The following is a 26,099-nucleotide window of genomic DNA, read 5'->3' on the forward strand; positions in this document are numbered from 1 at the left end:
ACATTGTAGAATCCCTAGATTTACCCACAAGAAGGTCAGTAGCACTCTTATTCCCATGTGTGACAACCAAAAATATATCTAGACGCTGAAAAATGTCCTCTTAGTTAGCAAAATCACTCATAATTGAGAACCATTGCATCTGAAAAGTTATAAGTTTCCACTGTAGAGTGGTACCAAGTCTAGGGAAAAGTAGCAGGGGTAACTGTTTTCATCATAAACTCGATAAGAAATGTTTTGTTGCCATATATATTGTTCTGATAATTAACACTTATTAAAAATTAATGAGGTGGAACCAATAGAGCTTTGTGAAAGGCTAGCCATGTAGGATGAAGAAAAAGGAAGAATCAATAATGATTGGCGTTCTAGCATGTGTATAGCCATAGATGGTGGTTGTGTTCACTGAAATAGGGAATATAGTAGAGGGAACCTTGGCATCAAATAATTTAATCTTGAACTCAAGACTTGAACTTTATAAACTTGTGAGTCATTAAGATATAGGTGATAATTGAAGTCATGACAATGAATGAGATTCTTGGAAAGAGAAGAGAAACCCAAGGAACAAGAAGATACTAAATATGTAGCATTCCAGTCTTTTTCATTCATCTTCATTTTTAAATTAATTGAGTTTATACTGTAAATACTAATTAACATATTTCTAAAAACAAATTTTATCTTTGAAAAAATAATAAAAAATTGCTAAAGCTATTTTAAACACAGATAGAGAAGTACAAACTGTTGTCCAGAACCAGAATTGTAACTTGAATGATCAAATTGAGTAGACGCTGAGCACTAATTATTTGCCAGACAGATGGAGATTCAATAGTAAACAGAACAGGCAACATCCCTGTGTTCATAGAGATTATCATCTAACAGGGAATACAGTCAAAGGAAACAGAAAATACAATGAAGTGTGGTAAGTGCTATGAAAATTAATAATGGAAAGTCACCTCAACTAAAGATGCAATGGGGTGTGATTTAAGCACATTTGATGTCATCCATTTTTCTCTTAGTAGGCATGAGCTCAGTTTCACAAACAAGAAGAAACTATTGTGAGTTCCTTTGCTCTCTGTATTATGAGGTATGACAAGTTCAGGAAGGCTGGCAGTGAAAGTAGAGATGGTTGCCTTTCTGGGACTGACTACAGGATTTGTCCAAACCAAGGCTCTTAGTATACTAGGCTCTGACTCTTTCACAGAGAGTATCTCTGTGTGTTTGTAAATTGGTTTTATTCTCAGTGGGTTGTTCAGTTTATTTCCCAGAAACTCTAGCTGCATTCTCAGTCAGCTACTAGAAAATAGCAAATGCCAGAAAAGGAAGAAGCTGTTTGTGGATTTTTATTTTTGTTTTGTTTTGTTTTGTTGGTAGTAGGTATTGAACTCAGGGACACTTAACCACTGAGCCCTTTTTTACATTTTATTTAGAGACATGGTCTCACTGAGTTGCTTAGGGCCTTGTTAAATTGCTGAGGCTGGCTTTGAACTCAAGATCCTCCTACCTCAGCCTCCTGAGCTGCTAGGATTACAGGCATGTGCCACTGAACACAGCCTCTGTTTGTGCATTTCTTAAAGATAAGAAGCAAGTACAATGTTGACAACAGGAACCTCCATGAACCCTATTGGGTTATAATAAGCAGAAAGACATTGAGCTAAAGAAGAAATCACAGAGACAGGACATATTTGCAGGAAGTAGTCTGTCCCCTTCAGAGCTCTGGAAATGACTCTTGCTTAGTAGCAGGGAAGAGGAAAATCAACACTTTCAACAGCCCTGCAACTACCTCTTGAAAATCCTTGGTATCATTAAGACAATTCTTGATCCTTGTCCTAGATGAAATTTCTGCAAATAACTGGTTCAAAAAAACCCGGATATCCCTGTAAGGCAGGGGATTAAAATGTACCTGGTATGAAATAAACACAGGCAATACAGCAGATGAAGTAAACTCATCTGAAAAATGTTACCATAAAGTAGATTGAAAATGTCATCAAATACTTCAAATGAATTTGAAAGCTTTAATGAAACAACTAAGCAAGACCTCATGAAAGAGATGGCAAGATAAGAATAAGATGAAATGTGGGCTGTCAGGTCCCAAGGAGAATGTGGAAAAATAAATTTAACAATCACAGAGATGAAGGCAAAAATGGCAGGATTTCAGGGAAGAAAAGATCTACAGGAAAAGTATAGCAAGTAGTGTCAAATCTATATAAGTTCAGGACTAAAACCAAAACAAATATAGTGACTATGGTTACAGAACAAATGTAAGGGTGATAAATCCAGATGGAGTAGAATTAATATAACTAACAACAATTAGAATATAAAAGAAAATGATGGTGGGAGGTAATGTCCATATGTTTATTTTCTTATTCTTAATAATTGGGGTCAAAAGATACTATTGAAAGTAAACAAATATGCCAATAGAGATATAAGTATATTGAATATTATAAAGTAAACAAGAAGAAATATAATTTAACCAACTAAAATTGGGGAGATAAAAAGAGAAAATGAATAAAAGGAAAAATGACATATGTATAAAGTTAATTATTGAAGCATTATTTATAACAGAAAAAATGGGGGAAATCCCTAAATATCCACAAATAAGACACTCATTAATAATTAGGACACAGTCTTGCAATAAAATACGATTCAGCTATAAAAGGAAGATGTTTATGTAGTGACATCTGAGGATTGGCAAAGTTATTCATATACTGTCATGTATGTGTATGTGTGTGTGTGTGTATACAATATGTGTATAGGTTTAGTCACACAATCTCTGGAAAAATGCACAACAAACTGATAAAATGCCTCTGATGGGAGAGAACTGAGAAGTTGGTAAAAGAGAGGAAAAGTAAACGGATATTTTCTTTCTTTTAAAAAATTTATTTAGAGACAGGGTCTCCCTAAGTTGCCCAGCCTTGTTGAAAACTCTAGCTCCTCCTGCCTTAGCCCCCAAGTACCTTGGATTACAGGCATGCATCACCATACCTTCATGGGAGATTTCTTAATGCATACCAGTTCTTATTTTTTTATTTTAAACAACTAAGACATGTTACCTATTTTTTCAAGTAAACTAACTTTAAACTTAAGATGGAATTTAAAGAATACCCAGTCTTTGAATGTAAACATGACCAGTCTTTGCCCAGACTTGTATATAACATGTTATGTGAGATGACCAACACATACTTTATAGTTTCCACACTTCACATACATCTTTATTTGTTCTATCCCTGTAAAGACTGAAAACAAACAAAGCAATGTCTTGGTTGCCAAACTGACCCTCTGTATCCCTGCCTATCCTCATTGTTCACCATTAACATTAAGTAATTAGAACAAAAACTTACAGAAAGAGAGGCAATGTACTGCTTGTACCTTGCTCAGGAAACTGATTTCTCAAAGCTAATTTTAAGATTTGTAGCCATAAATTTTGAGTTTTACTAATTTCCCAAACCTCCCATTACATATCAGGAACCAAGCCTGGAAGAATCTGAACACAGATCTTTACTACAAGCCACAGGTACTGAGAACTTAGAAACTAAAGGAAGTGTCCATCAAAGACGAGATTTATGAGAGAAGAGACAGAACAAGAAGGAAAAACAACCAACTTCATGTTTCCTGCCTCAAATCAATTCCCAGACTGAAATTCCAGATGGGACTGGTTATTAGATATGACCAAATAAGGGAAATGTCTGAGCATTGAGGATAGCTTTTACATGTCCTTTGGCACAAACTACAAAAGTACAAGGTCAAACCTAGGACAGCTCAAGCTCACAGAGAAGGCTGGTGGTTACAACTTTTATCATTTCCCTTACCTCCAATCCTTCTTCTAGTTGAGAAAGTCAACAACTTTATTCACTACCCAAATTAAAGGCCTAGATACTGAAAAATAAAGAACTCTTGATACAAATACATACCTTAACAATTGATCTTTGTAAAATTCAAATATTTATTCACACAGAGATTATATGACACAGTTATTTGGAGTGCATGTTTGTGGTAATAACATGAGCCACCAAATTGTCTTCCTGTCATTCAAAATCATCCCATATCCAGATATACAAGAACAAAGAACAATAGAATACCAATGGCTAGACTAATGGATACAATACCAGGGATTGAAAAAAAAAGTATGGAATAAACCAGAAAAACCACTTTGAGCTACTTCACTGCCAAAGACATGGGGGAGGAAGAAAATATTTGAGTAAAATGAAAGAAGGTAAAGGGTTCTTAAAGAGAGTTCTGGAAAAAGTATTTCTAGAAAACTTTGTGTAAATATTAAATCTTTTCCCACTTCCCTTCTCTTTAGAGAAACAACGGTGAGGGAATAGATAATCCACCTTTGTAACTGCTGTTTCTATCAGGGCCTGAGGATGAGGGCTGCTCACAGGCAGCCACAGCCACCCCCCCCCCGTCCCCCGACACCAACACACACACACACACACACACCACCTCTCCGGGGCCACCCAGGGAGATGAGGATGAGGCTCCCCAAGTCCATTAGGAGTTCCTGGGAGAAAGAGCTGTGCCTCAGGAGAGACTTCATGCCAGGAAGGCACAGAGGAGTTGCTGGGCTGGGTGCATGAGGGTGCCACAATGTGCTACACAGTGGCCCAGGAATGGAGTTCTCAACCAGTGGTGCTGGATAACTAGTGGTTATCCATCGGGGAAAAGAAGGCAAATCACTTCATTATTGCAGACCTGGCCCAAAAGGAAATGCCCAGCAGACAGACCCATGAAGCAAAACTTGAAATGGCAGGTATGAAAGCACTGGGAGGCTATAAAGGAAACCCTTTTAGTAATCAGGGAGTGTGTGGGGGTGGCATCCTAAGCTGCCCACAAAGACAGAGGCAGTCAGTGTAAATGAACCTTCTGGGTGAAAAGGAGGCCATGAGCAAAGCGAGGAGTGGAGTGGCAGACTGTGAGAAGATGCATGCATTACATCTTTTTCCACTTTTTCCACCAGGCAGGGGCGGGGCTCTGGAACTTCTGCAGGGTGTGCTGGGCTCTGGGGCAGTGCTCTGCTGCGGTCCAGGCCTTATCAGTGAATTCTAGAAGGCGGGCAGGAGCAAATCCTGCCCACAGCTGCCCACCTCTTAGCCCAGCCTCGCGATGCTAAGGCACAGGGGTTGACTTGGTGTGTGATGACTGTGCTGGTGCACGTGTGCCACTTAAAAGTGGGGTGGAAACTGCTTTGAGAGTGACACATAGGGCCCAGTGGGAATGCAGGGCCTGGCACTGGATGGGCCTAGGGGAAGCTGGATGTCTGCAACGTTGCATGCACTTTCAGGGGTGTGGGAGTGAGGGGCTTCAAACCACAGGATCCCCAGGAGAGGGGGAAGCACAGGTGATAGGTAGTGTGGAAGCCAGTGGCTTCGGGCACCCGATGTAAAGGTCCTAATGAGATGAATAAGAAGCAAAACCAGGGCCCTTTCTGGAGCTGGAAGGCAGTCTGAGGTGGCAGTTGCAATATTTATAGAAGAGACAGCTCAGGCTGGGGCGGCACCTTCCTGACAGGGCACCTCCTCCATAGTACCTGGCAAGCCCAGCATGGATGAGCCTGCCCAGTGTTTGCCACAGGAAAGCCCAGAAACAGTGTCCCGTCGTTGAAGCAGACAGGTGAGTTTTGTGATTGGTGGCTCAGGGCTGTTTTTATTGTGCTTATACCTATGGGGTGGGGGCGCTGGTGCTCTGGCCACAGTTGAAAGCCCCCCTCTCAGTGTCTTGATCCAGCCCTGGTGGCAGGCATGCTCCCCACTCCCCTCCACCGGCCTCCCTGAGGAGACAGAACCCACATGGAACTGGGATCCTACCTGGCATCCCTATAAACTGTCAAGGGATAAGGGAAGTTCAGAGTGCTGCACCTGCAGACACAGGGAGTGTTTGGGGGAGGGCAGTGCCAGTAAACGGACAAGGAAGGTTTTGCCTTGGGCCGAGGCCTCTCGTGGAGGCACTTGGATGCCTGCAGGCTTCCCTGTGAAAGAGCTGCTCAGGAGATGGGCAGGAAGCCTCCGAGGCCCTCTCTGAGTTTGGAGTCAGCTGCACTTTGAAGCCTCCAGTGCCCAGAAGATGGGGGACAACTATGCACAAACGGGCATCTGGGATGTGGTAGCATGCAGAGGAGTGGGGAGGCACGGGCTAATTTGAGGCAGAATCTAGGAGCAAGTAGAGGCCGAGCAAGGAGGTGTCACTGAAGGCAGCACTGGCAGGGCAGGCTGGACAGGGAAAAGAGGATGAAGGCACTGTCTGCAGGGAAATCCTCCTTGTCAAATGGACGCCCCGGCCTACCTGTGGCTCACCTGGGAGGAATGGGTGGTCCTGTCAGCTGCTGTTGGGAGATAAGATAGGGCCCCAGGGTCAGCCAAGGAAGCCTGCGGTCAGGGGTGGGGATGAGCCTCCATGGGGGTGTGGTGTGGCAGCGCCCACAGGTCTCTTGCTGGCCATCCCAAGTGCAGGATGAGGAGATGCAGCATCCCCATTCCCAGTTGGAGGGCTTCCCAGAGTTGGTAGGCAGAACCGGAAGGTGCCCAAGTCAGCATAGAGTTTGGGGCACACGGTGCAAGCAGCAAAGTTCTAACCCACCTGGAACCCAACCAAACTCTAGTGGAAAGGAAAAGAAAAAATGAAAAGGAAACAAAGTTCTGTGTGGAGGAGAGCAGGCAGAAGGCAGAACACCCTGCAGGCAGGCAGGCCACTGCTGGCCAGGGCACGGTGACCCATGGCAGCATCTCAGAGACACCTTCCGGGAGAGGGCACATGGCACAGAAACAGCACCATCCAAGGGAAATCGTGGCTTCGGAGGAAGGAGACCACTGCCGCGCACATCACAAACCCACAGAGAATGTGACTTTGGTGACAGGGGCTGAGGATTCCTGGGAGGGGCCTGGATATGTTGGGGACAGTGTGGCAGAATGAGTTGGCCAGCCCTTTGGACCCACGGTTCCGCACGCACGGAGGGGCACTTCCTTTCCTCACAGGGGTGCAGGGACCTTGGAGGGATGGTATGGAGGTGTGTCCAGATGGATGGATAGGCCGAGGCTGGTTGCACCAAGCACCCTTCACATTTGCCCTACCACCCCCACAGGGAGTTCCTGGAGGGCTCCCCTATTCCCTTCCTGGGTCCCACCCGACATACAAGGGGAGCCATGGAGGAGAGGAGTTTCACCCAAATGAAGCAGCAGACAACCCTCTCACCCTGCCAGGAAGCAGTGCTTGGGTTCCCAAGACAGGGAGGAGGGCTGGAAGCAGGTCTGACAGCAGCTTTGCAGGGGAAAGAGAGGTCGAGTAGGCCCTGGGCAAGTGGCAATCTTTACTGTGATAATTATGCAATGGATGTGCATGGATGTGTGACAGGGAGCCTCCCCCACTGCCCCCATCACAATCCCCACCATCGACCACCACCATAAGCAATGCACAAACACCAAGGACACTGGCCTTCCTCTCTAGGCTGGCAGTCAAGGAATCACAATCACCTTTATTGCGGAATTCCTCTGCATCAGGCACCCTTGTGTCCTGCTTGGAGAGTGCTGTCTTTCCCAGTTCACTCAACATTCCATCAGCATTCCCCCAACCTCCCTGTCCCCCACCTGTCGACCCTGCCCCCATCTCCCTTCTTGGAGCTTCTGCTGAGCACAGCCGCCCCTTTCTGCCCCTGTCTCCTATGAGCACTGACAAGTGTGCATCTGTCAGAGAGCAGCCCCCACCCCCGGTCAGCTGGCGTTTATTGTGCATGCAGGCCTTTCTCTTCGTGCAGACTGCAGGCTCAAGGACAAGGACCATGTCTCTCTCTTTTTGCCAATCAAAGCACACAAGTTTATTGATGATACACACAGATGCAGACTTGGGCGGAGGAAGTTTAGTCAGTACAATGGATACAAGGGGAGTGCACTTTGTGGATGAACAGGTTCGCCATCCGTGGGCTGGTGTGGAAGAAAGAGAAAAGGAAAATACTTCAACGTAGGCAGCGGCAGATGCATTTTCAGCATGAGCTCCCAGATGGGCCTGGCCTCTGCAAAGCGGTCCCTCTCGGACAGGGAGACCATCACAGGCAAGCGAGCACTGGTGGTACTCTAGTTTGATGTCCCTTATCTGCAGCAGGCGAGCCACAGTGATCCCTTTACTGCATCAAGAGGGCTGCAAGGGAGTAATTTACAATGCACAATGCCTGCAGACTGCAAAATCAAGGAATTACCCAAAGCTCTGCGGGGGAGCCCTGCCTGGCCAAAAAGAGTGTGGTCTTCAGTCTAGCTTCTGGAACGCACACCCAGCCCCAGTGACCCCCGGTGATGGGGTGACTGCCTAAGGCTGGATCCTCAGTAGCACCCACTGCAGATTCTTTGACATCTGCAAACCTAGCAGGGTTTGTGTGGAGTCAGTCCCATTCTGTCCCAGAAGGCCATTTAAGGGGTGAGGGTTTCCAGGAGAACCTCTCTGTTTGCACTTCTGATAAAGAGGGACATGAATGAGAACAGCATCTGGGCACCCAGCAACTCCCCTGCCAAGAGTGGCTTTTCAGACAAACCCATCAACGGTTCTAAAACCTGAACCTTAGCACAGCCACTTCTTTCGGGTATCAAAGGAAACTTCAAGTCTGAAACGGACTTGGCAAGCATGTTATTAATAACTGTCATGCTTATTAACAAATTTAATCCGGCCTGCTGCAGAAATGAGTTGCAGCTACGTGGCACAGTCTCCTGACACACTTCATTGATGAACATCTTAATCTGGCCCTGATTTTCAGTACTGGCATTCAAGTTACCTGGGGCACACAAAGCTTCCTCCCTCACAGTGGGGTTGGGGGTGGGGAGTGTGTTTCCACAGATGGAAAGGTTGGCCAAATGACTCCTGATATCCTGGCTAAGTGAAAAAAACAGCATCCTTGGGCTCAGAAAACAACTTTTTTCCCTGAATAGAAGGACACTTGGAGAGGTCTAGAATTCAACTGACACTTTTATTGGATTCAGTATCACCCCTCCCCAAATTATCCATTTTATTTAAAAAAAATGTAATTCTTATTTATTGGTAAAGTATCTTCTCTGTGAGAGTCCTTGGATCCTTTTTTGGCTATGATTGAAGTTTACTTCACCCTCTCGACTTGGCTTTTTTTGCACCCTTAACTCCTGATCAAAGACTGTACTTGTCCTCTCCCTGGTCTGAAATGACCCACTCTTCTGGTCTTTTCTTACTGGATTCCATCTTCTTGTGTTTAGTGGGGAAGTAACTATAGCAACTTCTAGAGCCAACTTTTACACGTTTCTGTAATTCATAATTTGTAGACATAATACATCTACAACAAGGCACAATTGGGTCTTATTCTAGAAAATTCATCTAGTGGTGATGTTCTAGGAATCATATTCTTACCACTCCCCCCCACCAATCACAAGCTTTATATTGCCATCCCATATGGCTTTAGATTCTTGTTAATATACATGGAGCTTTGATATGAAAGGATATATCAGAAATACATGTCAACACACATGATAAGGGGGTATATGTATCTCTCTTGAGTTAGAATCTTAATTTTCAAATGTTTCTCCTCTGATATTTACCTCCTTTTAGCTCATTTCTGCAGTTCCCCTGAGGTACAGTACATGCCTCTTTCCAGCACCAAAATTAAAAAGAGTAGAATAAAGCCTGGGAGAAGGAGAAGCTGAGTTACCTCTGGACCCTGTATTCTGACTCTGACACCCCACACTCACCCCTTATCTCCAGGTATATGGCACTATATGGAGGAATTTTCTCCCTCCCCTTCCTGTATTTTTGTGTACAGGTAGACAGACAATAGCGAATGGGGATTTTAGATGCACTGGTACATAAGACTCAGGAGCAATCTGCCTAAATGGTAGCTTTGAAGTCTACCATTTATGTCTCAAGCTCAGCATCTACCTTGTCCTTCTGGTACTTTGTCATCTTGTCCCTCTACAAATGCCTATTTTTTTGCTCTACCTTACCGTAATACATTTCTGCTTTATAAATATTGACCCTGCTTACCCAGAGCCAAAAAGGATGTGATTACAGGATTTCTGAATACAGTAGAAGACTAAGTTTTGGTTTAGCACTTGCGTCTACCACCGTCTGTGACAGGTTCAAGCCTGATATTTCCTTAAATTAACACAAGTTTCTTCAGTGTGTACCAAGTATCCTGTCATTGGCTTCCTCTTCCTTTCCATTGGGTTTTGCTGCCCTCTACAGACAGACAGGCAAAACAACCTCTTTCAGTAGTTTGATGAACTTTTAATGTGGGGTGGTAGGCTAGTATTCTTTTACTGATTCAAGACTGTCTGGACATTTTCCATCTCTCATTCATGGATCCCCAATAACATCTCTCTTCCTGGTCCCATGTATCCTTTAGAGAACTGAAATGAACCAGTAGATTAGGTAGGCCTGTAGGAAAAGCTGATTCTATATAATCTTGATTCTGTCCTTCCAGGTGATCTTCATTCTTACAACACCAACTTGCACTTCTTAACCAGAACAGAATCTTCTTCACACACCTATTAACAGGGAGCTGATTGCAGAATCAAAAAATACTTCACCTCTCAAGTGTTCTTGATCACTTGAGACATATGTCACCAACATCACCAATGAGCCATGGTCCCCAAAATCCCCTCCTACCAACAGTAATGCAAAAATGTACCTGCCATTTTCTCTTGCCCCCAACACACCAGAATGCCACTCATTTATTTATTTGCCAATGCTAGAAGCCAAAAGAAAGTACATTTACATTTGGTTATATTTTACCTTTGTCTGATTTCCAGGGAGAAAATATACCTTCTTTGGAGTACCTGTCTATTTCTATTTCTTTGTCTTCTCTTAGAATACAGGACAGCAGCACATCTCCTTACTTTCCCTACCCTCAGTCACTAATATGCATCATTCTGCTTGGACCCCACAAAAAAGTGAGATGGAGATATTTTAAATATTTATTTCTTATCTCTGTTGATTTTTCTTGAAAATACAGGCTTGTTAATAAGGTTTGTTTATGCTTTTATGTATATAGGGAGGTTTCTGGAGTGATGTTTGCTAAAATGCCACTGCAGGTTATTTTGTAGAGTAGGATTTAAGGCAAAACACATTGTAGTTACAATATCAAATGTTAAGGTACCTTAACAGTGGGACATGATGAACACAGCTGTATCTTGGATAAGACCCCCCCCATAAAGTAGCATTTACCTTGCAGAAATCACTGCATTTCAGTTTTCAAACGCTAATTTTGTTTTCAGAGAAAAAGCATACATAATTTATGACCTAATACCTAACAGAAATGCATGCATATGTTCACCAAAAGACTTTTAAAAGAATGTTCATAGCAGCACTGTTCATAATAGCTGTAAACTGGGAGCAACCTAAGTATCCATCAGCAGTAGGATAGAAAAATACAATACAATACGTTCATAAGTGATAGTTATATTCACAAATGACAGTAAATACTATATGGAGCAGTAAGGGTTAATCTCAGACAATGTTAGCAACAAAAGCACAAAACAATATTATGATGTGATTCTGTTTATCTAAAATCTAAAAGACCCACAAAACTAAACACGTTGTTAGAGGTTCAAATACTGATTCATTTTCAACAAGGGCATCATGAATGTGCAAAGGGGAAAGCAAAATCTCTTCAACAAAAGGTGTTAGAAAACTAGATAGCCAAAGCAAAACAATGAAATTGAACATTTATCTTATACAAGAAATAAAAATCATCTCAAATTCATTAAAGAAAACTCTAGCTGGGCATGGTGGCACACTTCTGTAATCCCAGCCACTTGGGAGGTGAAGGCAGGATCACAATCCAAAGCCAGCCTCAGCAACTTAGTGAGGCCCTAAGCAACTTAGCAAAACCTTGTCTCAAAGTAATTTTTTTTAAAAAAAGGTCCAGGCCAATTGGAGTAGGGGCAGAGCAGAGCCGCCACCCGTGCCCGAAAGGTGGGCAGACCTGCGACCGACCAGCGGGACAGGCCCAGTGGCCTGCCGGTGCAACAGACACGTCACCCCATTTGGACTAGGGGCAGAGCAGAGCCGCTGCCCGTGCCCACAAGGTAGGCAAACCTGCGACCTACCGGTGGAACAGGCCCAGCGGCCGGCCAGGGTGGTAGGCACGTCACCCCAATTGGAGTAGGAGCAGAGCAGAGCCTTTGCCCGCACCCGGAACAGGCCCAGCGGTCCGCGGGTGTGGTAGACAAGTCACACCAATTGGAGGGGGGGCAGAGCAGAGCCACCGCCCGCGCCTGCAGGGTAGGCAGACCTGCAACCGACTGGCAGATCAGGCCCGGTGGCCTGCCGGCGTGGTACACTCGTCACCCCAATTGGAGTAGGGGCAGAGCAGAGCCGCCGCCCGCACCCGGAACAAGCCCAGCGACCCGCCAGCGTGGTAGACACGTCACCCCAATTGGAGTAAGGGCAGAGCAGAGCCACCGCCCGTGCCTGCAAGGTAGGCAGACCTGCGACCGACCAGCAGAACAGGGCAAGGGGTCCGCGGGCGTGGTAGACACCTCACACCAATTGGAGGAGGGGCAGAGCAGAGCCCCCGCCCGCGCCTGCAAAGTAGGCAGACCGCCGCCCGACCCTGCAAGGGAGACTTTTCAACTATACAAGAGCAATATAAATATATAGGGGGAAAAAAACATTTCAAAAACACAACAGTTTCACCAAGCAGAAAGAAATGCAAGCAGTATGAAAAGACAAGGAAAGAAAGGACCACAAGCAATGCATGTCAACGCAACTTTAGAAGAGGTAACAGCTGCAGCAGATGGAATGTCAGATAAAGAATTCAGGATATACATGCTTCAGATGATCTGGAGTATCAAGGAAGACATTAGACAGCAAAATCAGACAATGAAAGATCACTTCGACAATGAATTACACAAACAAATCCAGGAAGCAAAGGATCAACTATACAGGGAGATAGAGGTTATAAAAAACAAACAAACAGAAATCCTAGAAATGCAGGAAGCAATAAACCAACTTAAAAACTCAATGGAGGATACTACCAGCAGAGTAGAACACTTAGAAGATAGAACATCAGACAATGAAGACAAAGTATTTCAACTTGAAAAGAACATAGACAGCTCAGCAAGACTGTTAAGAAACCATGAGCAGAACATCCAAGAAATATAGGATAACATTAAGAGAACAAACTTAAGAGTCATTGGGATACAGGAAGGTACAGAACTCCAAACCAAAGGAATGAGCAATCTATTCAATGAAATAATACGAGAAAACTTCCCAGACTTGAAGAATGAGACAGAATCCCAAATCCTAGAAGCCTACAGGACGCCAAATGTGCAAAATCATAAGAGATCCACACCTAGACACATTATAATGAAGATGCCCAACATACAGAATAAGGAGAGAATTTTAAAAGCTACAAGAGAAAGGAAGCAGACTACATTTAGGGGTAAGCCAATCAGGATAACAGCTGATCTTTCAACACAGACTCTGAAAGCTAGAAGATCCTGGAATAACATATTTCAAACACTGAAAGAAAATGGGTTCCAACCAAGAATTGTGTATCCAGCGAAATTAAGCTTCAGGATGGATGATGAAATTAAAACCTTCCACAATAAACAAAAGTTAAAAGAATTTGCAGCTAGAAAACCATCTCTTCAAAACATCCTCGGCAAAAACATTACAGGAAGAGGAAATGGAAAATAACAATGAAAACCAACAGTGGGAGGTAGGACAGTAAAGGGGGGGGAAATAATCAAAGAGGAAAACAAACCATGTTTAGTAACAGAAATAAACAAATATGGCTGGAAGAACAACCCATATCTCAATAATAACCCTAAATGTTAATGGCTTAAACTCACCAATCAAGAGACACAGGCTAGTAGAATGGATCACAAAACAAGACCCAACAATATGCTGCCTACAGGAGACGCATTTGATAGGAAAAGACATACATAGGCTGAAGGTGAAAGGTTGGGAAAAATCATATCTCTCATATGGACTTCGGAAACAAGCAGGAGTGTCCATACTTATATCAAATAAAATAGATTTCAAGCCAAAGTTAATCAAAAAGGATAAAGAGGGACACTACATACTGCTTAAGGGAACCATACACCAACAAGACATAACAATCATAAATATGTATGCCCCAAACAATGGTGCAGCTATGTTCATCAAACAAACTCTTCTCAAGTTCAAGAGTCTAATAGACCACCATACCATAATCATGGGAGACTTCAACACACCTCTCTCGCCACTGGACAGATCTTCCAAACAAAAGTTGAATAAGGAAACTATAGAACTCAATAACACAATTAATAACCTAGACTTAATTGACATATATAGAATATACCACCCAACATCAAGCAGTTACACTTTTTTCTCAGCAGCACATGGATCCTTCTCAAAAATAGATCATATATTATGTCACAGGGCAACTCTTAGACAATATAAAGGAGTAGAGATAATACCATGCATCTTATCTGATCATAATGGAATGAAACTGAAAATCAATGATAAAAGAAGGAAGGAAAAAGCATACATCACTTGGAGAATGAACAATAGGTTACTGAATGATCAATGGGTTATAGAAGACATCAAGGAGGAAATTTAAAAATTCTTAGAGATAAATGAAAACACAGACACAACATAACGGAATCTATGGGACACATTGAAAGCAGTTCTAAGAGGAAAATTCATTGCTTGGAGTTCATTCCTTAAAAAAAGAAAAAAACAACAAATAAATGATCTGATACTTCATCTCAAAATCCTAGAAAAAGAAGAGCAAAACAACAGCAAAAGAAGTAGAAGGCAAGAAATAATTAAAATCAGAGCTGAAATTAATGAAATCGAAACAAAAGAAACAATTGAAAAAATTGACAAAACTAAAAGTTGGTTCTTTGAAAAAATAAACAAAATTGACAGACCCTTAACCATGCTAGCGAAGAGAAGAAGAGAGAGAACTCAAATTACTAGCATACGGGATGAAAAAGGCAATATCACAACAGACACTTCAGAAATACAAAAGATAATCAAAAATTATTTTGAATCTTTATACTCCAATAAATTAGAAGATAGTGAAGGCATAGATAAATTTCTTAAGTCATATGATCTGCCCAGATTGAGTCAGGAGAATATAGAAACCTAAACAGACCAATATCAATTGAGGAAATAGAAGAAACCATCAAAAGACTACCAACTAAGAAAAGCCCAGGACCGGATGGGTATACAGCAGAGTTTTACAAAACCTTTAAAGAGGAACTAATACCAATACTTTTCAAGCTACTTCAGGAAATAGAAAAAGAGGGAGAACTTTCAAATTCATTCTACGAGGCCAACATCACCCTGATACCTAAACCAGATAAAGACACTTCAAAGAAAGAAAACTACAGACCAATATCTCTAATGAACCTAGGTGCAAAAATCCTCAATAAAATTCTGGCGAATCGGATACAAAAACATATCAAAAAAATTGTACACCATGATCAAGTAGGATTCATCCCTGGGATGCAAGGCTGGTTCAATATACGGAAATCAATAAATGTTATTCACCACATCAATAGACTTAAAAATAAGAACCATATGATCATCTCGATAGATGCGGAAAAGCATTCGACAAAGTACAGCATCCCTTTATGTTCAAAACTCTAGAAAAACTAGGGATAACAGGAACATACCTCAATATTGTAAAAGCAATCTAAGCTAAGCCTGAGGCTAGCATCATTCTGAATGGAGAAAAATTGAAGGCATTCCCTCTAAAATCTGGAACAAGACAGGGATGCCCTCTCTCTCCACTTCTGTTCAACATAGTTCTTGAAACACTGGCCAGAGCAATTAGACAGACGAAAGAAATTAAAGGCATAAAAATAGGAAAAGAAGAACTTAAATTATCACTATTTGCAGTTGACATGATTCTATACCTAGCAGACCCAATAGGGTCTACAAAGAAACTAGTAGAGCTAATAAATGAATTAAGCAAAGTGGCAGGATATAAAATCAACACGCATAAATCAAAGGCATTCCTGTATAACAGCGACAAATCCTCTGAAATGGAAATGAGGACAACCACTCCATTCACAATATCTTCAAAAAAAAATACTTGGGAATCAACCTAACAAAAGAGGTAAAAGACTTATACAATGAAAACTACAGAACCCTAAAGAGAGAAATAGAAGAAGATCTTAGAAGATGGAAAAATATACCCTGTTCATGGATAGGCAGAACTAACATCATCAAAATGGCAATATTACCAAAAGTTCTCTATAGGTTTAATGCAATGCCAATCAGAATCCCAACGGCATTTCTTGTAGAAATAGAGAAAGCAATCATGAAATTCATATGGAAAAATAAAAGACCCAGAATAGCAAAAACAATGCTAAGCAGGAAGTGTGAATCAGGCGGTATAGCGATACCAGACTTCAAACTATACTACAGAGCAATAGTAACAAAAACAGCATGGTACTGGTACCAAAACAGGCGGGTGGACCAATGGTACAGAATAGAGGACACAGAAACCAATCCACAAAACTACAACTATCTTATATTTGATAAAGGGGCTAAAAGCATGCAATGGAGGAAGGATAGCATCTTCAACAAATGGTGCTGGGAAAACTGGAAATCCATATGCAACAAAATGAAACTGAATCCCTTTCTCTCGCCATGCACAAAAGTTAATTCAAAATGGATCAAGGAGCTTGATATCAAATCAGAGACACGCCGCCTGATAGAAGAAAAAGTTGGCTACGATCTACATACTGTGGGGTCGGGCTCCAAATTCCTCAATAGGACACCCATAGCACAAAAGTTAATAACTAGAATCAACAAATGGGACTTACTTAAACTAAAAAGTTTTTTTCTCAGCAAAAGAAACAATAAGAGAGGTAAATAGGAAGCCTACATCCTGGGAACAAATCTTTACTCCTCACACTTCAGATAGAGCCCTAATATCCAGAGTATACAAAGAACTCAAAAAATTAGACAATAAGAGAACAAATAACCCAATCAACAAATGGGCCAAGGACCTGAACAGACACTTCTCAGAGGAGGACATACAATCAATCAACAAGTACATGAAAAAATGCTCACCATCTCTAGCAGTCAGAGAAATGCAAATCAAAACCACCCTAAGATACCATCTCACTCCAGTAAGATTGGCAGCCATTATGATGTCAAACAATAACAATTGCTGGCGAGGATGTGGGGAAAAGGGTACACTTGTACATTGCTGGTGGGACTGCAAATTGGTGCAGCCAATTTGGAAAGCAGTATGGAGATTTCTTGGAAAGCTGGGAATGGAACCACCATTTGACCCAGCTATTCCCCTTCTCGGTCTATTCCCTAAAGACCTAAAAAGAGCATGCTACAGGGACACTGCTACATTGATGTTCATAGCAGCACAATCCACAATAGCAAGACTGTGGAACCAACCTAGATGCCCTTCAATAGACGAATGGATAAAAAAAAAATGTGGCATTTATACACAATGGAGTATTACTCTGCATTAAAAAATGACAAAATCATAGAATTTGCAGGGAAATGGATGGCATTAGAGCAGATTATGCTAAGTGAAGCTAGCCAATCCCTAAAAAACAAATGCCAAATGTCTTCTTTGATATAAGGAGAGTAACTAAGAACAGAGTAGGGACGAAGAGCATGAGAAGACGATTAACATTAAACAGGGATGAGAGGAGGGAGGGAAAGGGAGAGAGAAGGGAAATTGCATGGAAATGGAAGGAGACCCTCGGGGTTATACAAAAGTACATACAAGAGGAAGTGAGGGGAAAGGGAAAAATAATACAAGGGGGAAAAATGAATGACAGTAGAGGGGGTAGAGAGAGAAGAGGGGAGGGGAGGGGAGGGGAGGGGGGATAGTAGAGGATAGGAAAGGCAGCAGAACACAACAGACACTAGTATGGCAATATGTAAATCAATGGATGTGTAACTGATGTAATTCTGCAATCTGTATATGGGGTAAAAATGGGAGTTCATACCCCACTTGAATCAAAGTGTGAAATATGATATGTCAAGAACTATGTAATGTTTTGAACAACCAACAATAAAAAATAAAAAATAAATAAATAAAAAATAAAAAAGGTCCAGGATGTAGTTCAGTGGTAAGTGCTCCTGGGTTCAATCTACAGTACCAAAAAATAACAACTTCTTTAAAAAAGAAAAGTCTAAAATATCTAGAAGGAAAAATATAGGAAAAGCTTCATGACATTTGGCTTGGCAATAATATCTTGGATATGAGACCAAAAGCATGAAGAAAAAAAAGAAAAATTAGAAAAGTGGGACTACATAATACTAAAAAGTTTCTGCACAACAAAATCATAAATGAATTAGACCAAACAAGTATATATACAATGTTCCACCCAACAACAATAGAATACATAATCTTTTCTATTGTGGAATATTCTTCAAAATAAGCCATATGTTAGGATAAAACAAGTCTAAAAATTAAAAATATTTAAACCATACAAAGGATTTTCTTTGACTACAATGGAGTGGAATGAAACTAAAAATCAATAACAGAAGGAAGTGGAGAATTCACAAATCTGTGAAAAGTAAACAACATACTCGTAAATAACTAATGGGTTAAAAAACATTAAAAGTGAAATTTAACAATTATTTTAACATGAATGAAACTAAAACACAATACACCAAAATTTGAGAGATGGCAAAAGCATAGGTGAAAGGAAATTTATAGCAGTAAGTGTCTACATTAAGAAAAATATAACAAATTAATAATCTAATTTTACCTATTAAGGAATTAGAAAGAAAAAAGAAACTAAAACCAAAGCTAACAGAAAAAAAATAAGTTAGAAAATTACAGTAGAGTTCAATAATAGAATGGTAAAACCATAGACAGAATCAATGAAACTAGAAGTTGGTTCTTTTAGAAAAAATAAAATTGACAAAACTTTTGGTAGACTGACAGAAAGATAAGACACAAATATTACTAATCAAAAATAAATCTGAGGATATTATTGTAAATATTATATAAAAAAGAAGTATAAGAGAATGTTTACAGCAATTATATACCAAAAACTTAGATAACCTAGGTGAAATAAAAAATGCCCCAAAACACACAAATCACCAATAAGAATTTGTTAGTGACTCAAGACATAGAAAAAAATCTCACACAGCGCTGCAGTTTCTGCCAGACGCGCAAGCACCGCACTCAGGGCTGAATTCTGGGTTCGAGACGGGGAAGGAAGCGGTCCATCTCGGTTCTCCACACCGGTCAGACCACAGAGGAGGCCAGCAGCCACCATGTTGGTAAACTGACGTCACCACACCTGTTTTTGACTGACCGCAGCTCATTCAGCCATAGAACAGGTAATTTCAGGCTGCAATTCGCCTGCGGCTTGCAGACAGATTGCTAGGGTTCAGCGCCTGGGGGCTTCTTAAAATCTGATCTTATCGGAGTGAACACGGAGCGCGGGGCGGCCGAGTTCCGGCTCCCGGAACCGTCCCGGAACCGCCCTGGCTCCGGGCTGCGGAGCCTGCGGAGGCTGCTTCTTGGACCCTGCTAATATCAGAGCAAACACGAAACACCAAGAAGCCGAATTCCAGCTCCCGGAACTGAGCCCGCGGGGACTGCTTCTTGGAGCTTACACTTATAGGAGCTTACACCGAGCACAGAGCGGCCGAGTTCCGGCTCCCGGAACCGTCCCGGAACCGCCCTGGCTCAGGGCTGCGGAGCCCGCGGAGGCTGCTTCTTGGACCCTGCTACTATCAGAGCATACACCAAGCATTAAGCGGCCGAATTCCGGCTCCCGGAACTGAGCCCGCGGGGGCTGCTTCTTGGAGCCTACACTTATAGGAGCTTACACCGAGCACGGAGCGGCCGAGTTCCGGCTCCCGGAACTTCCCTGGACCGGGGCTAGGAGCCCGCGGAAACTGTGTCTCGGTCCGGGTCCTGCTGAGGGCAGGTCAGGACTCACCCATTGCTTGGGTTGCCTGGCAAGGGGAACGAAATGCTGCCATTCGCATAGGATACCAACATGGCAGAGATCTGATGTCAGCAGAAAGCGGTGGAGGAGAGATCTTCATCAATACCAGCGGTGACATAAGCAGTTGGTCTCCTGGTAAGGGGGGTGAGGCTCAGTCACCCGAGTCTCCTCAATTTGTCCTCGAGCCAGAGGGAAGGAGCCGGGCCTCCGCCAGCCCCCGGAGCAGGCCCAGCGGCTCGCCAGCGTGGTGACCGCGTGACCCCAATTGGAGAGGGGGCGGAGCGGAGCCGCCACCCACACCCGCCAGGTGGGCAGACCCACGACCCAGTAGTACATGGGCGTGGTAGGAGGGGCAGGGCAGAGCCGCCCTTCGCGCTTGCAAGGTAAACAGACCTGTGACAGCCTGGCGGGTCAGGCCCAGTGGCCTGCCAGTGTGGTACACACGTCACCCCAACTCGAGTAGGGGCAGAGCAGATCCTTATCCCACGCCCGGATCAGGCCCTGCCGGTGTGGTGGTCACGTGACCCCAATTGGAGTGGGGGTGGAGCGGAACCGCCACCCGTGCCCGCAGGGTGAGCAGACCAGTGATCAACCTGCAGATCAGGCCCAGGGGTCCGCAGGCGTGGTAGGAGGGGCAGGGCAGATCCGCCGCCCGCGCCTTCAAGGTAGGCAGACCTACAACAGACCGGCGGATCAGGCCCAGGAGCCTGCCGGCGGGGTACAAACACCACCCTAATTGGAGTAGTGACAGAGCAGAGTCGCCTCCCTTGCCAGGAACAGACCCAGCATCCTGCAGGCGGGGTAGTCACGACACCCCAATTGGAGTAGGGGCAAAGCAGAGCCTCCACCCGTGCCCGAAAGGTGGGCAGATCTGCGACCGACCAGCGGGACAGGCCCAGTGGCCTGCTGGTACGACAGACACGTCACCCCAATTGGAGTAGGGGCAGAACAGAGCCGCCACCAGCTCCCAGAACAGGCCCAGTGACCTGCCGGCGTGGTAGCCACGACACCCCAATTGGAATAAGGAGAGAGCAGAGCCGCCGCCCGCACCTGCAGGAAAGATACGCAAGCAGTATGAAAAGACAAGGAAAGAAAGGACCACAAGCAATGCAGGTCAACGCAACTTTAGAAGAGGTAACAGCTGCAGCAGATGGAATGTCAGATAAAGAATTCAGGATATACATGCTTCAGATGATCTGGAGTATCAAGGAAGACATTAAACAGCAAAATCAGACAATGAAAGATCACTTCGACAACGAATTACGCAAACAAATCCAGGAAGCAAAGGATCAACTATACAGGGAGATAGAGGTTATAAAAAACAAGCAATCAGAAATCCTAGAAATGCAGGAAGCAATAAACCAACTTAAAAACTCAATGGAGAATACTACCAACAGAGTAGAACACTTAGAAGATAGAACATCAGACAATGAAGACAAAGTATTTCAACTGGAAAAGAACATAGACAGCTCAGCAAGACTGTTAAGAAACCATGAGCAGAACATCCAAGAAATATGGGATAACATTAAGAGACCAAACTTAAGAGTCATTGGGATACAGGAAGGTACAGAGCTCCAAACCAAAGGAATGAGCAGCCTATTCAATGAAATAATACAAGAAAACTTCCCAGACTTGAAGAATGAGACAGAATCCCAAATCCTAGAAGCCTACAGGACGCCGAATGTGCAAAATCATAAGAGATCCACACCTAGACACATTATAATGAAGATGCCCAACATACAGAATAAGGAGAGAATTTTAAAAGCTACAAGAGAAAGGAAGCAGATTACATTTAGGGGCAAGCCAATCAGGATAACAGCTGATCTTTCAACACAGACTCTGAAAGCTAGAAGATCCTGGAATAACATATTTCAAACACTGAAAGATAATGGGTTCCAACCAAGAATTGTGTATCCAGCAAAATTAAGCTTCAGGATGGAGAATGAAATTAAAACCTTCCACGATAAACAAAAGTTTAAAGAATTCGCAGCTAGAAAACCATCTCTTCAAAACATCCTAGCCAAAGTATTACAGGAAGAGGAAATGGAAAATAACAATGAAAACCAACAGTGGGAGGTAGGACAGTAAAGGGAGGGGGGAAACAATCAAAGAGGAAAACAAAAAATGTTTAGTAACAGAAATAAACAAATATGGCTGGAAGAACAACCCATATCTCAATAATAACCCTAAATGTTAATGGCTTAAACTCACCAATTAAGAGACACAGGCTAGTAGAATGGATCACAAAACAAGACCCAACAATATGCTGCCTACAGGAGACGCATTTGATAGGAAAAGACATACATAGGCTGAAGGTGAAAGGTTGGGAAAAATCATATCACTCATATGGACTTCGGAAACAAGCAGGCGTGTCCATACTTATATCAAATAAAATAGATTTCAAGCCAAAGTTAATCAAAAGAGATAAAGAGGGACACTACATACTGCTTAAGGGAACCATACACCAACAAGACATAACAATCATAAATATTTATGCCCCAAACAATGGTGCAGCTATGTTCGTCAAACAAACTCTTCTCAAGTTCAAGAGTCTAATAGACCACCACACCATAATCATGGGAGACTTCAACACACCTCTCTCGCCACTGGACAGATCTTCCAAACAAAAGTTGAATAAGGAAACTATAGAACTCAATAACACTATTAATAACCTAGACCTAATTGACATATATAGAGTATACCACCCAACATCAAGCAGTTACACTTTTTTCTCAGCAGCACATGGATCCTTCTCAAAAATAGATCATATATTATGTCACAGGGCAACTCTTAGACAATATAAAGGAGTAGAGATATTACCATGCATCTTATCTGATCATAATGGAATGAAACTGAAAATCAACGATAAAAGAAGGAAGGAAAAAGCATACATCAATTGGAGAATGAACAATAGGTTACTGAATGATCAATGGGTTATAGAAGACATCAAGGAGGAAATTAAAAAATTCTTAGAGATAAATGAAAACACAGACACAACATATCGGAATCTATGGGACACATTGAAAGCAGTTCTAAGAGGAAAATTCATTGCTTGGAGTTCATTCCTTAAAAAAAGAAAAAACCAACAAATAAATGATCTCATACTTCATCTCAAAATCCTTGAAAAAGAAGAGCAAAACAACAGCAAAAGAAGTAGAAGGCAAGAAATAATTAAAATCAGAGCTGAAATTAATGAAATCGAAACAAAAGAAACAATTGAAAAAATTGACAAAACTAAAAGTTGGTTCTTTGAAAAAATAAACAAAATCGACAGACCCTTAGCGATGCTAGTGAAGAGAAGAAGAGAGAGAACTCAAATTACTAGCATACGGGATGAAAAAGGCAATATCACAACAGACACTTCAGAAATACAGAAGATAATCAAAAACTATTTTGAATCCTTATACTCCAATAAATTAGAAGATAGTGAAGGCATAGATAAATTTCTTAAGTCATATGATCTGCCCAGATTGAGTCAGGAGGATATAGAAAACCTAAACAGACCAATATCAATTGAGGAGATAGAAGAAACCATCAAAAGACTACCAACTAAGAAAAGCCCAGGTCCCGATGGGTATACAGCAGAATTTTACAAAACCTTTAAAGAAGAACTAATACCAATACTTTTCAAGCTACTTCAGGAAATAGAAAAGGAGGGAGAACTTCCAAATTCATTCTATGAGGCCAACATCACCCTGATACCTAAACCAGACAAAGACACTTCAAAGAAAGAAAACTACAGACCAATATCTCTAATGAACCTAGATGCAAAAATCCTCAATAAAATTCTGGCGAATCGGATACAAAAACATATAAAAAAAATTGTACACCATGATCAAGTAGGATTCATCCCTGGGATGCAAGGCTGGTTCAATATACGGAAATCAATAAATGTTATTCACCACATCAATAGACTTAAAAATAAGAACCATATGATCATCTCGATAGATGCGGAAAAAGCATTTGACAAAGTACAGCATCCCTTTATGTTCAAAACTCTAGAAAAACTAGGGATAACAGGAACATACCTCAATATTGTAAAAGCAATCTATGCTAAGCCTCAGGCTAGCATTATTCTGAATGGAGAAAAACTGAAGGCATTCCCTCTAAAATCTGGAACAAGACAGGGATGCCCTCTCTCTCCACTTCTCTTCAACATAGTTCTCGAAACACTGGCCAGAGCAATTAGACAGACGAAAGAAATTAAAGGCATAAAAATAGGAAAAGAAGAAATTAAATTATCACTATTTGCAGATGATATGATTCTATATCTAGCAGACCCAAAAGGCTCTACAAAGAAACTATTAGAGCTAATAAATGAATTCAGCAAAGTGGCAGGATTTAAAATCAACACGCATAAATCAAAGGCATTCCTGTATATCAGCGACAAATCCTCTGAAATGGAAATGAGGACAACCACTCCATTCAAAATATCTTCAAAAAAATAAAATACTTGGGAATCAACCTAACAAAAGAGGTGAAAGACTTATACAATGAAAACTACAGAACCCTAAAGAGAGAAATAGAAGAAGATCTTAGAAGATGGAAAAATATACCCTGTTCATGGATAGGCAGAACTAACATCATCAAAATGGCGATATTACCAAAAGTTCTCTATAGGTTTAATGCAATGCCAATCAAAATCCCAATGGCATTTCTTGTAGAAATAGAGAAAGCAATCATGAAATTCATATGGAAAAATAAAAGACCCAGAATAGCAAAAACAATGCTAAGCAGGAAGTGTGAATCAGGCGGTATAGCGATACCAGACTTCAAACTATACTACAGAGCAATAGTAACAAAAACAGCATGGTACTGGTACCAAAACAGGCGTGTGGACCAATGGTACAGAATAGAGGACACAGAAACCAATCCACAAAACTACAACTATCTTATATTTGATAAAGGGGCTAAAAGCATGCAATGGAGGAAGGATAGCATCTTCAACAAATGGTGCTGGGAAAACTGGAAATCCATATGCAACAAAATGAAACTGAATCCCTTTCTCTCGCCATGCACAAAAGTGAATTCAAAATGGATCAAGGAACTTGATATCAAATCAGAGACGCGCCGTCTGATAGAAGAAAAAGTTGGCTACGATCTACAGTCGGTGGGGTCGGGCTGCAAATTCCTCAATAGGACACCCATAGCACAAAAGTTAATAACTAGAATCAACAAATGGGACTTACTCAAACTAAGAAGTTTTTTCTCAGCAAAAGAAACAATAAGAGAGGTAAATAGGGAGCCTACATCCTGGGAACAAATCTTTACTCCTCACACTTCAGATAGAGCCCTAATATCCAGAGTATACAAAGAACTCAAAAAATTAGACAATAAGAGAACAAACAACCCAATCAACAAATGGGCCAAGGACCTGAACAGACACTTCACAGAGGAGGACATACAGTCAATCAACAAGTACATGAAAAAATGCTCAACATCTCTAGCTGTCAGAGAAATGCAAATCAAAACCACCCTAAGATACCATCTCACTCCAGTAAGATTGGCAGCCATTAGGAAGTCAAACAACAACAAGTGCTGGCGAGGATGTGGGGAAAAGGGTACACTTGTACATTGCTGGTGGGACTGCAGATTGGTGCAGCCAATTTGGAAAGCAGTATGGAGATTTCTTGGAAAGCTGGGAATGGAGCCACCATTTGACCCAGCTATTCCCCTTCTTGGTCTATTCCCTAAAGACCTAAAAAGAGCATGCTACAGGGACACTGCTACATCGATGTTCATAGCAGCACAGTTCACAATAGCAAGACTGTGGAACCAACCTAGATGCCCTTCAATAGACGAATGGATAAAAAAAATGTGGCATTTATACACAATGGAGTATTACTCTGCATTAAAAAATGACAAAATCATAGAATTTACAGGGAAATGGATGGCATTAGAGCAGATTATGCTAAGTGAAGCTAGCCAATCCCTAAAAAACAAATGCCAAATGTCTTCTTTGATATAAGGAAAGTAACTAAGAACAGAGTAGGGACGAAGAACAGGAGAAGAAGATTAACATTTAACAGGGATGAGAGGTGGGAGGGAAAGGGAGAGAGAAGGTAAATTGCACGGTAATGGAAGGAGACCCTCAGGGTTATACAGTGGAGGGGGTAGAGAGAGAGGAGGGGAGGGGAGGGGAGAGGTGGGGAGGGGGGAGGGTGGATGATGGGAAAGGCAGCGGAGCACAACAGACACTAGTATGGCAATTTGTAAA

General features: G+C 42.1%; 1 pseudogene; it reads right to left on the minus strand.

Moving 5' to 3' along the window:
- Window positions 1–7,766: 7,766 nt before the first annotated feature.
- On the minus strand, window positions 7,767–8,972 carry LOC124075658 (protein ARMCX6-like; annotated as a pseudogene).
- Window positions 8,973–26,099: the final 17,127 nt, after the last annotated feature.

This window comes from Marmota monax, unplaced genomic scaffold, assembly GCF_021218885.2.
Source record: "Marmota monax isolate L192 unplaced genomic scaffold, Marmota_monax_Labrador192_F-V1.1 WCK01_AAM20220418_F8-fsc00206, whole genome shotgun sequence".
Classification (NCBI taxonomy): Eukaryota; Metazoa; Chordata; class Mammalia; order Rodentia; family Sciuridae; genus Marmota; species Marmota monax.